The 17,843-nt window shown below is 46.4% G+C and overlaps 1 pseudogene; it reads right to left on the reverse strand.

Moving 5' to 3' along the window:
* Positions 1,570–15,613, reverse strand: LOC102171491 (annotated as a pseudogene).

Consider the following 17,843-nt stretch of genomic DNA (forward strand, 5'->3'; position numbering starts at 1 on the left):
GTGGCCAAAGTATTGGAGTTTTAGCATCAGCATCAGTCCTTCCAAAGAATACCCAGGACTGACCTCCTTTAGGATGGACTGGTTGGATCTCCTTGCAGTCCAGGGGACTTGCAAGAGTCTTCTCCAGCACCACAGTTCAAAAGCATCAATTCTTTGGCGCTCAGCTTTCTTAATAGTCCAACTCTCACAACCATATATGACCACTAGAAAAACCATAGCCTTGACTGGATGGAACTTTGCTAGCAAAGTAATGTCTTTGCTTTTTAATATGCTATCTAGGTTGGTCATAACCTTTCTTCCAAGGAGTAAGTGTCCTTTAATTTCACGGCTGCAATCACCATCAGCAGTGATTTTGGAGCCCCCAAAAAATAGTCTGATACTATTTCCACTGTTTCCCCATCTATTTCCCATGACATGATGGGACCAGATGCCATGATCTTAGTTTTCTGAATGCTGAGCATTAAGCCAACTTTTTCACTCTCCTCTTTTACTTTCATTAAGAGGCTTTTTAGTTCCTCTTCACTTTCTGCCATAAGGGTGGTGTCATCTGCATATCTGAGGTGACTGATATTTCTCCCAGCAATCTTGATTCCAGCTTGTGCTTCTTCCAGCCCAGCATTTCTCATGTATAAGTTAAATAAGCAGGATGACAGTATACAGCCTTGACGTACTCCTTTCGTGATTTGGAACCAGTCTGTTGTTCCATGTCCAGTTCTAACTGTTGCTTTCTGACCTGCATACAGATTTCTCAAGAGGCAGAGCAGGTGGTCTGGTAGTCCCATCTCTCTCAGAATTTTCCACAGTTTATTGTGATCCACACAGTCAAAGTCTTTGGCATAGTCAATAAAGCAGAAATAGTGTTTGTCTGGAACTCTCTTGCTTTTCCATGATCCAGCAGATGTTGGCAATTTGATCTCTGGTTCCTCTGCTTTTTCTGAAACCAGCTTGAACATCTAGAAGTTTGTGGTTCACATATTGCTGAAGCCTGGCTTGGAGAATTTTGAGCATTACTTTACTAGCATGTGAGATGAGTGCAATTGTGTGGTAGTTTGAGCATTCTTTGGCATTGCCTTTCTTTGGAATTGGAATGAAAACTAACCTTTTCCAGTCCTGTGGCCACTGCTGAGTTTTCCAAATTTGCTGGCATATTGAGTGCAGCACTTTCACAGCATTGTCTTTCAGGATTTGAAATAGCTCAACTGGAATTCCATCCCTCTACTGGCTTTGTTAGTAGTGATGCTTTCTAAGGCCCACTTGACTTCACATTCCAGGATGTCTGGCTCTAGGTGTGTGATCACACCATCATGATTATCTTGGTGGTGAAGATCTTTTAGTCCCCTATAATATGGAGAGATTGAACTGTGCAGGTTGTCATGGTAACAGCTTGTTGTGTTACCCTAGGAGATAAGGTAAACTGACAAGAAACCAAAGGCCTTTACAACTCTCTTTGTAGTGTGATTTCAGGTTTGAAGTAGTGGCAAGGAAAGGATGGCTGGTAAGGGTGAGGAGGGGAGTAATCAGGGCCAGTGCTTTAGCTCCTCCTAGAGCCAAGAAAACAGAAGTGCCAGCTCAGTTAGGGTTCTGGTTATCTTCCACTAGATCCTAGGTGAGGAAACAGCGATACGTTGTCTCTGTGGAGGGAATATAGATCAACACCTGTTCCTTTTCCGTCTCAGGCCCAGTCTGATCCCCTTAGAGTGGGAAGTATCACCCCCACCGAAGAGCTGTTGTCTCTGTACCTGTGGATGCCTCCCCACTTCCCAGGCCTCTCCACCCTGTCTCGGGCCCTATGGGTCTTCAGTGGCTCCCACAGTGGCCTTGCTGTCACCTGTGCCTGACCCTCTGACTTCTGTCCTGGCGTCTGAATCAAGGCAGAAAATCCAGGGTGTATATGCCTGGTGAGGATGCTGCACTGTCTTCCACGTGCTCTGCAAGCCTGAGATCATGCTGTTTTATATTCTGTTCTTTTCTCTCAATGTCCTATTGGAAGGATTTCTCTTAACACTGAATACTATTTTCAGGCAGTTGGTTGCATGATGGCCTGTCTATGCTGTGGACACTTTATGTTGAGTGGACTTTGGGATGTCTCAGATCTTCACTTTTGTTAGAGACTCTGAGGACTTCATCCTTGCTTCTTTATGTTTGTGGGTGCTTCTAATCATAGATTTACATAAATCTTACAAGCAAAATTCCTGGGACAAAAGCTATACTTATATTTAGGACAAATCATCACCCAAGACTGTACTAATTTGCACTCTTACAAGAAGGGTTTGAGATCTTCCTCTTTCCTGTTTTTCCTACCTTTTCTATCTCTGAAGGCTATAAATCTTTGGTCTACAATTTGGAGTGGATAAAAGTGGAAGGAAGGTGGAGTAAGACTGTTGCTTTAAAGATCAGATTTACCCTCATGTTGGTGTCACAGGCTACAAATATAGAGCCTTAAGAGTAAGGAGTACCTTAACAGGCACCAGCTCCAGTCCTGGGCTTAGGCTGATCTAGAGTGATTTTTCCAGGTGATATCATGGTGGTAGCCATGCTGAGACCATGCATGTCTCCTGACACGGATGCAGCACTGTGTTCAAGTGGAAGCATATACTAACTCATCCTTTCATTTAATTAAAGTGTATTTCTTGAGGGTGGCTACGTATCTATCACAAGTGTTGGAGCCAGAAGATAGGAGACATCGTTCCTCTGTACAATGGGGGTCATGCCTTCCCAGGGCTCATGGGGAGACAGTGAGCTAGCATCTATAATTAACCAGAGCTGTTATTCTTGCTCTTCTTGGTGATTTCTCACCAACAGCACCATTGTCTATGGTTCCATGGAGAAAACTTGGAGAATGAGTTTGACAAACTGTTCACTTGCCTCTCCATTAAGCCTGGTCTATGATATTTACTGTTAAAGAAAAATAACTGATTCTTCTCTCACCTTTTCCTTGTTTATCAGCTCTGCAACTGGACCTCTTTCACTCTCCACATGTCGATCATAATCCAGGGCATTCCCAAAGTGGCTGGGCACATATACCCGGGACATATGGCCAAGCTGCACACAGATAGTAACTGCAGGGTTTAGGGGTGTGTTTCAGGATCAGGGTGACAAGCCTAATGTCAACACCCCTCCTCTCACCCTATGCTAGCCTTTCCTTGTCTCCCTCAAGAGGAAGCCCTTTACTTCTCTGGCCTCCCATCCACACTATTGTCATTTTCTCCATCTGGCCCTCCCAGTTGGGAGTTGTCTCTTTATCTGTCTCCATGACTTGGAGGTGAGTTCCTAGCCCAGCTCTCTATCCCTGGGGTCCACCACAGCACCTAGCACATAGTAGGTGCTTAGTAAATTTGTACTGAATGAAAAGATGACTGTGTTTTCCACCTTATTTATTCTTTCCTGATCCTTCTCTATTCTGGATCTGACTCTGACCCTGCTGTCCCCAGCCTGGGCCTCTGCCTAGGGTCTCAAAATGAGAAAAAGTGATACTTCCACTCCAAAACTGGCAAACCATGGCAGCTTGAACCAAATAGTTTGTGGCTCTGCCCGTGAAGGAAGCACAGAGAGGCTGAGAGCTCTGTGCACCCTGGATTCCCCCATTTACATGAATGGCACCCTCTCCAGCATCACTGGAGGTCAAAGGAAGGCGCTTGCTGGACCCTGAGGAGGATGGCTCAGGAATCCACATGGGTCTGTCACTTGCAAAGTGCCACTGGAAAGGACAAAGCAGGTGTGGGCGGAAGAGAGCTGGTGACTAGGGTGGAGAGACAGAAGGGAACCATCTCAGTGTAAAGGGCCTTACCCATATCTCCCTGCAGCAGAAGGTCACTGCCAATGTTCCTCCAGAATGGCAACAATACAGTATAATTTTATTACCCCTTACCATCTCTCTGAATGAGGAGGTGGTGGAGTTGGTGGGGCAGCCATAAACTCTTCCACGGTCTAGAACCTCTCCCTGACACTTCCTTTGTGGCTGCCTCTCAATCTCTAGTCACGTGATTCTGGAGTAAACTGTCAATCATATTTGGTGCAGGGTCAGGGCCACATGACCATGTAGGGCCAATCATAAGACCCCATGCCCCGACCAATACGATTGGTCCAGAAATGGACTCAGGATCTGAATTGGGTCAATCAGATCCCTCCCTGGAGCCCTGATGCCTTCTGAGTTTCTTTCCTTACTGACTAGATGCTTTAGAGATATAAAGCCCTGGGGCAGGCAGCTGCAGAGTCCTTCAGTAGATGTAGAAGCCTGAGAGAAGAAAGTTGTCAGGCTAAGAGAATCTAAGAGAGAAGAGAAAGAGTGAGGGTGTCAAACTGTGAGCTGATAGCTTCTGATTTCTTGGGTCCAGTCCCTGAGATCTTTGGATCTTCTCTGGTTCCTATATCCCAGATCCTGGATCCCCAGTATCCTTCCAATAACCCTCCCCTTTCCTTGAAGTCAGCTGGAGTTGGGCTCCTCTCACTAGTAGTTCAGACTTGATTCTAGGTCCTGCCCAGATACGATCTACCTCTGCCCAAAGAGAGGCACCCATTCATATCAGCATCATTGAGATGAATCCTTTATTCTTTACTGAGAATAGGGCTTGCAGAGCTTCAAACACAGTTTACCAGCATCCCTAGCAGGTGTGCACTGAGTTGAGAAAATGTGTGTTTGGAGTGGGCCTGACTGATTCCTGAGCAGCCGCAGCATTTACACTGCAGGAGCCAGGCCAACCCTGTTGTTTCACAAACCGAGAAACACAGCTTCAAGAAGACATCACCCAGGATCCAGGTCTCTGAGGAGTGCAAGTCCTCTGTGTCCCCTCGAATGCTGCTAATACAGACGTTCTGAGAACTCTGGGGAGATAGAAACAGACATCAATCACCCTGGGCCACTACCTGCCACACCTATCGATATCCAGACCTGGCATACTTTTTGGTTTCATTTCCCTCCTTTGGTAAGAATCAAGTGGTTCTATCAGCACCTGAGGAAGTGGGGGACAGCGAAGAATAAGAAGGACCAAGACGTGTGGTTGCCATGAGGCAGGTGGGTATGGGAAAGGAGGATTGGGAGTTTGGGATTATTAAATAAAAGCTAATATAGAGGATGGATAAACAACAAAGTATTACTGTATAACAATGGGAACTATATACAATATCCTGTGATAAATTGCAATGGAAAACAATATGAAAAATACATATATATATATATGTTTGTATATGTATAACTAAGTCACCTTGCTTTGCAGCAGAACTTAGCACAGCACTAAAAAATCAACAATACTTCAATCATTTTTTTAAAAGACCAAGAGTGGCCTGTAGTTCCCCTCATGCTCTGCTGTTTCTTCCCTTCTCACCTCCACTCACAGTTTACTCTGCAGAGAATGCCTGTTTTCTCTCTCTTCACCACAAACTGTTCTCTTCTTAAACATTTTTTATTTTAAACTTTGTTGTTTATCCATCCTCTATATGAGGTTTCATTTAATAAACCCAAACTCCCAATCCTCCTTTCCCGTATCCCCCTGCCCGATGACAACCACATGTCCTGGCCCTTCTTGTTCTTGGGTGTACCCCACTTCCTCAGGTGATGAGGAGATAAAATTTGATTTTATAATGTTATTTTATAGCCAAATAACAATATCATGAGCTTCAGGTGGACAGCCATACATATACATGTAGCCCTTCTCCCCCAAGATTCCCCATCCAGGCTGCCACATAACATTGAGCAGAGTTCCAGGGCTACACAGTACGTCGTTGTTGTTTATCCATCTTAAATATAGCAGTGCCCACAACTTGTTCTTTATACTGCACTCAGGAAACCTTCCTGGACATACTCTTATCCTCCATGGCACTCCAGGTTGAGTTCAATGACTTACCCTGATGCTCTCTTTGTCTGTAGACCTCATCATCCCTAATGTGCCCCCAGCACCCCTGTGCACAACCCTAAGGGGTACCATGTGCGTGGAATCCAGTATAGAGTTGCCTAAACACAAGCAGGCTTCCTTATGCCTCCATGAGGCTGGGGGTTTAGAATTACTGAAATGTCTTCTTCTGCTTAAAGCCTTCTTTGAGCCCACCAGCCTGCCCTGAACTCCCACAGGGAGCTGATATTAAGTCTTAACCCTGTGCCGGAGCTGTGCAGTCACTGTGCACCCTTTATTCACCTTAGCATCCAACCTCCCCGCAGAGGGGTCGGGTACCCCAACTCACAAAGGGGGGGACTGGGGCTTAGCAAGGAGAAGTTGTAGCCGAGGACTGGGGTAACCAGGTAGGTTAACATCCAAACCAGGACAACTGTGAGAAGGGAAAGGAGACTGTCAACCCCATGGTGGGACAGCACACTGGGACTGTCCCCAGCCACCCTCCTTGTCACATGGCCTATTTCAGAGATTGCTAGAGCTGACTTTCCAGGTTTATCCATTTGAAGGCTTTGGTTGAACTGAAGACTTTTGAGGGCAGAGGACCTTAGCGTTCCCTTCTCCTTATGCCAGGTATCATGCCAGCATGGGATGGTGTCTCCACATTTCTTTCCAGAGGATAGATGTGGCAGACTGTCCTTTAAACGTGGTTGGTTTTGTGGGAGGCACTGGCCTCCCACAGAGGGGCTCAGCAACATCTGCAATGGTGTGACTTGGCCTGCAGAGGGCGCCCTCCTCCCAGCAGCAGCCCAAAGAGGATTCCTGCAAGTTCCAGATTTGAGAGCCAGCCCACAGGATTGGCCCCTCACCTGCCGAATATCGACTTGAGGGGGCACAGGGTAGTCAGTGCCGTTGATCGTGAAGATGAAAGGAGGCAGGACCCCAATGCTCTGACATGAAACCACATGCTGTAAGAGAAAGAGGGAGGCTGGAGGTTGGTCCTGCTGATCCTTGGTATGCAAGGAGACCAGGAGTGACCCTGTGGCATGACCCTTCACCTCGTGATCCTTGGAGGCAATAGCATCGATGAGTTTCTGGATGTTGGTGACCTCTCTACTTGGGCCAATCAGCAAAGAGGTCCCGATGTCCACAAGGGCCTGACATCCACCGGAACAACCAATCACCATCCCGTTCACGGAGATGCTGGGAGACAGTGAGACAAAGCGTGCACCAGGGTCACTCTGAGTCTCCCCCATGACTGTCCCCTCCCTGAAAGTCTCCTGAACAGTCAGGGCTTCAGCTCTTGCCCTGACTCTGTTTTCCTTTGCTCTGGTCATGTCACCTTCTTTGACATCCTTGAATGCAGTACTTGAAACCGCCAGGCCCTTTCACTCCTCAGGGCCTTGACAGGTTCTTGTCGCCCTTCCTAGAAGACCACCATCCCCTTTGTCTAGCTAATTTCTCCTCATTTTCCAGGTTCCAGCTTAATTGCCACATTTTTAGGGAAGTCTTTCCCTTGGAGTGGATTAGTCTCCTGTCTTGGTCACTCTCTCTAGACTCTTCCTCACGTCTAGCATGCACCAAAGCGGTAATTCACTATGTGTGTGAGTCATTTCATGTACATATGCCTTACTAGATGTTAGGGCACGTTTTATTCTCATTGCCTCACTAAAGTGCCTGGCACACAGTGGATGCACAATGTTTATTGAAGGAATGAATGAATAATTTTAAAAATGAATGATGAACACCCAGAGACATGTATCTGGTTTCTGACCAATGATGGGTCAACCAACATAGTGAAAATGGAGGTTCCCTGGGGCAACAGATGCTTAGAGTGGTGGTGGGGAAGACACAGGCTCCCTGGGAGACACTGCCTCCCAGCACTGGTTCCTCGCCAGGCTCAGACACTGAGGCCCTGGCCAGGGGATGCCCAAGCCAGCCCAGAGGACCTCCAAAGGACAGCTCAGCTTTTCTCTGAGAGTATCACATAGAATCTCCTCAATTATTGCCCCTTGTTCTCAGCCGCTTCTGGAACCCAGCTTCCTGATTCTCTAAGTCACAGCCCTTGCCTCACTGTGTGCCCAGTATGTGGGGTGGGGAGCTACAGTTACATGGGATATCTCTTTTTATGAGTTGCTCTCAGGTCTCAAAACTGCAGTCAACCTCTCTCCACTGGTGACTGACTAACTGACTAACTCCAACTGACTAACTTCTCCCAAAGGAGAACAGTTTTCCCCATTTTTTTCAGGACTTTGTATTTTTAACTGCCTGTTCTATGTGCTGAGAACTCACTTGGTCCCGGTAACCCTGGACAGTTGGTCATTTTATCACAACCCTATGATGAAACTCATGTGATCCTCTTCACTCAACCCATGCTTCCTGCCTCACAGGACAGTGAGTACAGCCCTCCCCAGGCTGCCCAGTCCTCTCTGGATCACCTCAGGACCTAGTGAGAAGTCTCTGCAGGAGTCTGTGGTGATTATGAACCCATGGGCGTGTGTCTGTGTTTATGTGTATGTTTGTGTGTGTGTGTGTGTCTGTGTTTGTGTTTTGTTTGTATATGTCTGTATGTGTCTGTGTGTGTCTGTCTCTCTGCTTGTGTGTGTCTATATCTGTGTCTATGTATGTGTCTGTGTGTGTCTATGTTTGTGTGTGTGTCTGTGTATGTCTGTGTATGTGTCTGTGTATGTGTGTCTGTGTGTATATGTCTGTGTGTCTGTATGTGTGTCTGTGTGTGTCTGTGTGTATATGTGTTTGTGTGTCTGTGTGTATCTATGTGTGTGTGTATGTCTGTGTGTGTGTCTGTGAATGTGTCTGTGTGTGTATGTCTGTGTGTGTATGTCTGTGTGTGTGTCTGTGAATGTGTCTGTGTGTGTATGTCTGTGTGTGTATGTTTGTGTGTGTGTGTGTCTGTGTTTGTGTTTTGTTTGTATATGTCTGTATGTGTCTGTGTGTTTCTGTCTCTCTGCTTGTGTGTGTCTATATCTGTGTCTATGTATGTGTCTGTGTGTGTCTATGTTTGTGTGTGTGTCTGTGTATGTCTGTGTATGTGTCTGTGTATGTGTGTCTGTGTGTATATGTCTGTGTGTCTGTGTGTGTCTGTGTGTATATGTGTTTGTGTGTCTGTGTGTATCTATGTGTGTGTGTATGTCTGTGTGTGTGTCTGTGAATGTGTCTGTGTGTGTATGTCTGTGTGTGTATGTCTGTGTGTGTCTCTGTGTGTGTGTATGTGTATGTGTCTGTGTATGTATGTCTGTGTGTATCTGTGTTTGTGTGTGTTTGTGTGTCTTTCTGTGTGTATCTGTGTTTGTGTGTGTGTTTTTATGTGTCTGTATGTGTATGTATCTGCTTGTGTGTGTTTATATCTGTGCCTATGTGTGCATCTGTGTGTCTCTGTGTGTTTGTGTGTATGTTTGTGTGTCTGTGTGTGTATCTGTGTTTGTGTGTGTGTTCGCATATGTCTGTGTGTGTATCTGTGTTTGTGTGTTTGTATCTGTGTATGTATCTGTGTTTGTGTGTCTGTGTGTGTCTGCGTGCCTGTGTCTGTGTGTGTGTATGTGTGTGTCTGTCTGCTTGTGTGTGTTTATATCTGTGCCTGTGTGTGCATCTGTGTGTCTCTGTGTGTTTGTGTGTGTGTTTGTGTGTCTGTGTGTATTTGTGTTTCTGTGTGTGTTTGTATCTGTGTGTGTATCTGTGTTTCTGTGTGATCTGTGTGTGTATATCTATGTTTGTGTGTCTGTGTGCATGTGTCTGTGTGTGTCTGTATCTGTCTACTTGTGTGTGTTTGTATCTGTGCCTGTGTGTGCATCTGTGTGTCTGTGTGCATCTGTGTGTCTCTGTGTGTTTGTGTGTGTGTTTGTATATGTCTGTGTGTGTATCTGTGTTTGTGTGTGTGTATCTGTGTGTATATCTGTGTGTGTGTCTGTGTGTGTGTATCTGTGTGTGAGTATCTGTGTGTGTGTATCTGTCTGCTTGTGTGTTTGTATCTGTGCCTGTGTGTGCATCTGTGTGTCTCTGTGTGTTTGTGTGTGTGTTTGTATATGTCTGTGTGTGTGTTTGTGTGTGTGTATCTGTGTGTGTGTATCTGTGTGTGTATCTGTGTGTGTGTGTCTGTGTGTGTGTGTCTGTGTGTGTGTATCTGTCTGCTTGTGTGTTTGTATCTGTGCCTGTGTGTGCATCTGTGTGTCTCTGTGTGTTTGTGTGTGTGTTTGTATATGTCTGTGTGTGTGTTTGTATATGTCTGTGTGTGTGTTTGTATATGTCTGTGTGTGTTTGTGTGTGTGTATCTGTGTGTGTATCTGTGTTTGTGTGTCTGTGTGTGTGTCTGTGTGTGTGTGTATCTGTCTGCTTGTGTGTTTGTATCTGTGCCTGTGTGTGCATCTGTGTCTTTCTGTGTGTTTGTATGTGTGTCTGTGGGGTGCAGTGTATGTTTGGGTGTTTGACAGAGTGTCTGAGAGCATGTTTGTGTCGGCATGTGTCCATGCACACGTGTGAGAGCATCACTTGGGGTGACCCTCAGAGGGAGAGGCTTGCCTGTCCATGGTTATCTGCCAGTACCCAACTTTGGTCACTGGTACCCAGTTGAGCTCTCCATTGTAGTCGGCGTGGTCCACTCCATCAATCATCCCCATGCTACCACTCTCCTTCTGGATGTCATGAGAAGGAAGAGAGGGGTTCTCTGGAGGAGAGAATTGCCAGGCACTGTGTGAGGGCTGGGCTTGGGCACCCATCAGAGGCACTACTGGAGTCCCCACTTTACAGATGCAGAAATTGAGGTTTAGAAGGATTGAGAACCAACTAAAGTTGGTCACCAACCAATGGGTGGCACAAAAGAGATTCAAAGCTGGGCAAACTGACTGGGCTTCTGAAGAGAGCCTGGTCCCCTCCAGTGACCTGAGTGCTCCCAGATCCCCTCAGGGTACACCATGCTGGAAGGGTCTGGCATTTTCCTTACCTAAACTGTCATTTTTCAGAAAAGTCAAGTCCTGAAGTCACCAAGGGCATGGGTTCAGGGGCACCCAGGGTCGGCTTCACTGATGTGTGACCTGCACCATCCATGATGTACTACCCATGAGGCCCCATATGCAACAGGCCCCTCACCTCTGTCACTCTGTCTTGAAATTCCTAATAGTTGTTGAACAAGGGGTCCAACTGTTTCCTTTTGTACTGGCTCCTGCAAACTGTGTAGCTCATCCTGGGCTCCCAGTGAAATGTTGGAAAGGAAGGAAATACTCCCGCAATCCCTCTCGTTTCTTCCATATTAAGTCCCTCAGAAAATCCTATTCTCTTTTCCTCCAACCCATTTCCTGACATCTATCATTGCTCTCTCTTCCCTCTATCCTCATGGACCAAGCTGCTGCCCTTGAGCCCACAAGCACAGTTGTGTTTCAATAAAGTTTTATTTACAAAAACCAGTGGTGGGGCCAGATGTGACCTTGGGGTCACAGTTTCCATGGGCTAGATTATCCATCAGGAAAAAGGTGGTCTGTAATTTTTTACACAACTGCAAGCATCTTACAGCTAATTTGAAGAGAGAACTTGTCCAGCTCAGACTTACGTGCTCAAGTAGAAGGCAAAGACAGGCTCAGAAATGACACCTTGTTCCTCCAGGTTGTCAAAGATGGGGGTTATCTCTGGGGTGGAGAAGCTGGGGTAGCTCAAGCCCAGGATGCCATCAAAGGGTACATGACTGAACCCAAACTCCTCCAGGCTCAGGCCAAATGGCTGAGCAATGCTAACAAGGTTGCCAATCTGTGGAAGAGGAGAGTGTTCCAACATCACAGTTTGGGAAGTGGGGCTGAGGCAGGTTGGTATGCCGATAGCATTAGAACCACAGAGAATAGCTGAGACCTGGCCTTGACCTCACTTAATCTAAGATGGTGAGACCAAGTTGCGACAAGAATTCAGGTTCCATTTGTGTGGGGCTATGTATTTAACAACAGCTGCTCCTCTGGCAAACATCATCTGAATGAGTCAAGTTGACCTCATGCCTTGTGTACATATGGGTCAATCAAGACTCAGGACCAAGCAGTTCCCCCTGTGGACAAAATGAATAGAGTGCAGGGTAGCCTTCTCTTTGGCATCACTATGATCTGATGACAGAAATGGACAGAATTCATTGAGGTGCGTTGTGGATTCTGCATCTGCCCAGAAGACAGAAGTCCATTATACAATGTCACTGGAAGGGTTCTTATGAAAACTCTGCCTCGGAAACACGCACTTGGGAATGTCTATTTGTGTGTGTGAGAGAGAGAGGCGGGGACTGGAATACCCAGGTACTTTGGAGGAGGCAGGTCATAGCTTTTATTAGGTTCTCAAAAGCCCAATAGAGTGAGAAACCATTTATCAGGCCCCTCCCACATCTGTGACCCCTGCTTTCCCAGACTGGATACCTGAAGCCCCAGACTTCCCCCAGAGGCCTCAGATCACTTTTATCCTCTCCCCAAACACCCCACCAGCTTGAGTCATGACTGGCCAGACCAGCTCTACTACTTACCAGATGTGTGACCTTGGCCAGGCCCTTACTCTCTGCACTTCAGTTCCCTCATCTGTATCATGGAGCTAATCATAATACCTGCTATGTGAGGTTGTTGCAGGATTAAACCAGTTATTTGCAAGAAAGTGCCTGGCACAGTCTGAAAATATGAAAGTGGGTGCTTTTTTTCTCATCTCTCCCTGCTCCCAACAAAATGAACCTTGAGCTGCTCATGGGCAAAGGAGCTGCAAGTCCACATTCCAAGACCCTCTCTGAGTTAGCCACTCTGGGAATTTGTGTGTCAGCAAGGGTGCTGTCTCCCTAGGAACAGGGTCCTGAGGGGTAAGCAGTGGTCGTTCCCAAGGCCAGTCCTGACTCAGCTTCTGTTGCCATGTTACCCAAACGGTGTCATAGCCAAGATCTGCGCTCATCCTCCCAGATACGCAGATGATGTTGAAGGACTTGTTTGTATACCGGAAGGTGGAGGACTCTTGAGGGTTGAAGGTAATATGTGTATCTGCAGACCCAAGAGATGAGTGTCTGTCAGTTGCCAAGGGTAGAGAAGGGGGTGGGAAGGTGAGTACAAGATGGGGCGAGGGGTGAGTACTCACAACAGGCAGGACTGGAACAGTTGATGGAAGGCACCCACAGTTTAGATGAGCCGGTGTCAAAGAGGACCCAGAACTCCTTAGGGGGTGTCCCAGTGGTGATGTTACCAAAATAGGCTAGCTATGGGAGCCAAAGAGGGTGGGTCAGTGCAGATCTGGCTTCCCTCAATTCCCACACTGCTGTCTCCCTCTGGGTGTCACATGTGTCCTGAGATCATCTTCCAAATGCTATGCAGCTTACAGGCTTTGCTCACAAGGGTGTCTGCATTTGATCTTTTTTTTTCCCCTGTGCTCAGCAGCATGTGGGATATTAGCTTCATGACCAGGTATTGAAGCAGCACCTCCTGCATTGGAAGCCTGGAGTCATAACTACTGGACCTCCAGGGAAGTCCAGTGACTTCGTTTGAGAAACTCTGCAGCCTCTTCTTCAAGCCCCAGTCTTAGTGCCTCCTTCTCCATGTGGTCCTCCCAGGTCACCCCAGGCCACTCCCTCTAAACTCAGACAGTGTCCTATATACACCACACAGGTGGCCTTTCCATGTGACATGTATTTACTCTTTGCCTCTAACTAAGGGTGGCCTGTGCATTCGTGACGAAGAGGTAAGACTTTTTCTAAAGTCAATAACTATAAATATAGTGTCAGATTATTACATCCTCAAGTGCCTTATCGGCTCAGTACATTTTTACTGTTATCATTCTTGGATCTTCAGAGGATAAACTTTCTCTGCCTGAGGTTTCACCCTTGATGTGCAGTTGGCTTTATCTTTTGATTGGTTATAGTTCACCCTTTATCTGTAACTCAATGGCCCACTTCTTTCAGAAAGAACAATCTCCCTCAAACTAATATCTTTGGCACAGAAATGGGTGTTCACCAGCTAGCTGATAATGCTGGGCCCAGCCAACACAGCCCAAGAGTTGAGGATGAGAGTCCCTTCTCCTCTGGGAATGGCGTCCTTGTTCCCCACTGTTTCTGCCTCCTGCAGGAGCCCCAGCCCCAACATCCCACCTGGCACCTCCAGGTGAGCCCCAGTGCTAGGCCAGAGCACCAGGGGGCGCTGTGACGTACCATCCTCTGAATATACTCACATCCATTAAATTCTTCAGGGGGTGAGATAAGAATTTCTGGTCATGAGAGGAATTCTGGGACAGGTGATAAGCTTGTTCCTCCAGGAAATTGTTCAGCAAGTTTTTTCCATGAGAGTTTCTCGCATGGTCTTCATCTTCATTAGAGGGATTCTTCCACCAAGAGTGCAGAAAAGGAAACAAAGAAGCAGCAGTCGGCTGTCTGTGTTATAGTATGACTGCCGTACCTGGTATTATAATGGCACTGTATATTTTCCAGACATTTTTATGAGTATCATCTTTTTATCAGAATACCATGCAAAGACCATGTCAGAGACCTCCATCTGAATACAGGTTCTGTTGTGTAATCATCAGTTCAGTCACTCAGTTGTGTCCAACTCTTTACGACCCCATGGACTGCAGAATGCCAGGCTTCCCTGTCCATCACCAACTCCTGGAGCTTGCTCAGACTCATGTCCATTGAGTCAGTGATGCCATCCAACCATCTCATCCTCTGTCATCCCCTTCTTCTCCTGCCTTCAATCTTTCCCAGCATCAGGGTCTTTTCAAATGAGTCCGTTCTTCCCGTCAGGTGGCCAAAGTATTGGAGCTTCAGCTTCAGCATCAGTCTTTCCAATGAATATTCAGGACTGATTTCCTTTAAGATTGACTGGTCAGATCTCCTTGCAGTCCAAGGGACTCTCAAGAGTCTTCTCCAACACCACAGTTCAAAAGCATCAAGTGTAATCATGAGTAAGCCATATGACCATTTGGAGTCTCGGTTTCCCTTTGATAAAAAGGTGGAATGTAATAATCCCCACTCCCAATGTAGAATGTTTTGCATGTTAAGTAACGTGATGGATGTAATGTACCTGTTATATAGGAAGTCTCAACAATGAAAGCCTTTGCTGTGGCCATCCCACTGTATCTTTCTTAAGCTTTGAGAGGGAGTTAAAAGGGGCATCAATATCCTCTTTTTTACAGGGGAGGAATTTGAAATTTAGGGAGTCTGTGACTTGGCTATGGTCACACTGCTTCTCAGAGGGAAAGCAGACAAGAATTACCCCACCACTCTTTCTCCAGGGTTGAATAGAAGAGAGCGGTGAGAGAGGACGCCAGAAGATGGGGAAAAAATTAGGGAAATTAAGAGGATAAAGAAACAAGGAAGCATCAAAATTGAAAAACTGAAAGAAAACAACACAGAGAATTCTGAAAGCACAGAGACATCGAAAGAGATGAAGAGATAAATGAGAGACATCAAGATAAAGACAGACACATACACACAAAATTAGAGAGGGAGGAGAGAAGAAACCTAGAAGCAAACGAAAGAGAAATGCTATTCCACAGAACCACACTTACAGTTGCATAGGTTGTGGACTGAAGAATTCCAGAGTAAACATAGATCATTTTGTGACTGGCACCCCCAGAATTGTGCAACTCTGCAGGCCTACCCAAGACCCCAGAGCCCCATGATACCCATAGCAAGGACTTATCAATAAGTGAGGGTTGAACTTTAAAACTGTCAAAGAATGATTGCATATTACCTCCTAACCCAGAAAGAGAGGTGATGACACTTACAGTCCCTGTACATACATGACTGCACACTCTGAGAGGGTCACCAGCCCAAGGAGCCCAAGCCACTTCATGCTTCTTTCCTGAGTCCGAGTACTCAGGAAAGAGCAGGTTCTTAGCATGTAGTGGTGACAAGGAGCTCCTAGTTATATATGCTCAGATGTGCCTTAATTGTTCCCTTTAGGCCACAAATGGATTTGATAAAAATAGAAACCTCTTGATAAAATCTTTACCTCCATCAGTGTCCTTGGGGAGTGGACTTAGAGAATTCTCAGAATACAGAGAATTCTACTGTAATCTCTTCCTTGAGGCTTGGCTGGAAAATAAACCTGAACCACATGGACTATCTCAGAGTGGGGAGATTCTTGCCACCTTGGAGAAAAGACTGCTATTAACATGATGAAAGTAAATGCTAAGGGCCCTGCTAGACATTCCTGATCCAATATGGTCTTCCTAGCAACTTCATGAGATGTGCATTGCTGTCCTCAGTTAGAGAGGAGATTGCTAAGAGGAAAAGAGGTCAAATGGCAAAGTGAAGACATTAGGGGCAGCCCAGGGACATATAAGTGGCTTTAGATAGTGAGCCAGATGGCTCAGATTGTAGGTGACGCCAGTCTACGTCAAAGAGCTAGGCTAGAGCAGTATTAAAATTGCACATTTTCAATATTGGAAGAAATGTGATGCATCCATCCACAAGATACAAACAGAAGGCCAAACCCACCTGGGTCTTCCAGTTAAGCTTGTTGGAGATCACATTCTTCCTTCTGGAATTCCTGCTCGGGAAACAGTGAGAATAGAGCCATACTCACTGCTAATGGTTCTCAAGGAGAGAGACAGCCTTCCCCAGGGGCCCTTTGATTCCACTCTAACTGCTGGCATCATCCCAAGCTGGAGAGCAAATCATCCAAAGCATTTAAAATACTTCCTAATTTATCTAAGTGTCCTGGCATGTCTTATACCCAGAGTTCCTTTATGAGAGGTGATTCATCAGCCCAATTCATGTTTCCTCTGAGGAATCTACAACATTCCCTGTTGGTAACTTCTGCGTTATAACAACTGATCTCATCCCTAAGGACCCAAATGGTGAAAAGTTTCAGTGGCTGAGGCTCCTAAGGTCCTCTGTCTCACAGAAGCTGAGTGCCAACTGGTCTACCACTCCCTGCTCTGAGTCCATCATCGATGGATGCAGTGTCTTACTCTTTCTTCAGGGAACCCCTGGCTGAGCAATGTTGGGTGGGCTGAGACTAGCCTGTATTCAAGAAACTTGTTCCTTCTTTGATGCTCAAAAAAGACCTTGGATCTTTGAAGACCTCAGTTGGGCGGGGTGGGGGGAGTGGACGCAACCAATCATGTTCTTTGAGGTTTTTGTTTAAAGGATCTGATTAGAGAAAAAGGACAGGCTCACAGGGCAAGGCTGGGCATTCCCAGATCCAATTGATTGTGAGTTGAGTTCTACTAGACTTAAAGGTCAGGTGCTGATGCTAGTCACAGGCCACCTTTGGAGAAGTAATGGAGGAAAGAGATTTTTCCCAGAGAGCAGTGTGGTCAGGGTCCCCCACGATCACACAGGGGAAAATGAGACAAGACCCTTTACTTGTCTTTTGGCTCTATCAGTTCCCTGGGGACTTAGGGGAGAGGATAAGAACATGGAGAAAGAAAGAGTCACTCATGGTGCCCCTGGCACCTGATGCCCCTGGTGATAACCATCTTGTCTACACAGCTCTGGGCTCAGAGATGACTCAGCTCTGTGACAGCCCCGGGGTCTCCTTTCTAGGGAGGGCAGAGATGGCTCATTGCTGGTATTTCACAAGTGAAGTATGTGATGAGTTCACGATGAGTGATCTCTGGCCAGTGTCCAAATGTGAAAGGAAGAATGGAGGTGGAAAGTAGCCATTTATTAAGCTTGATTACCTTGGGGATTTGTAATGGCTATTTCTGGGTCTGGAATGATCTCCCAGTTCTTTGCATGGCTGGCTCCTTCTAAACATTCAGCATCATCTCAAATGTCTCCCCCTCAGGGAGGCCTTTCCTGGCCATTCCAGTCTCCCAGCACAGATTATGATCCACTGATAAGACCATAGACATTGAATTCATTTGCCCACATGTTTTTCATGGGCATCTTGAGAGCTTGAGAGTGTTCCCAACTTATAGATGAGGAAACTGAGGGTTAAATGTCTCCCTGGAGGCCACAGGGCCTGTGAGTAGCTGAGCCAAGATTTGAATCTAGGTCTGTCCAACTGCTAATTCCAGCTGCTCCTCAGTCCTAGGCTTGGGGGACCAATAAGTGATGCAGAGAAGAGGGTG

The sequence above is a fragment of the Capra hircus genome, chromosome 29, assembly GCF_001704415.2.
Source record: "Capra hircus breed San Clemente chromosome 29, ASM170441v1, whole genome shotgun sequence".
Taxonomy (NCBI): Eukaryota; Metazoa; Chordata; class Mammalia; order Artiodactyla; family Bovidae; genus Capra; species Capra hircus.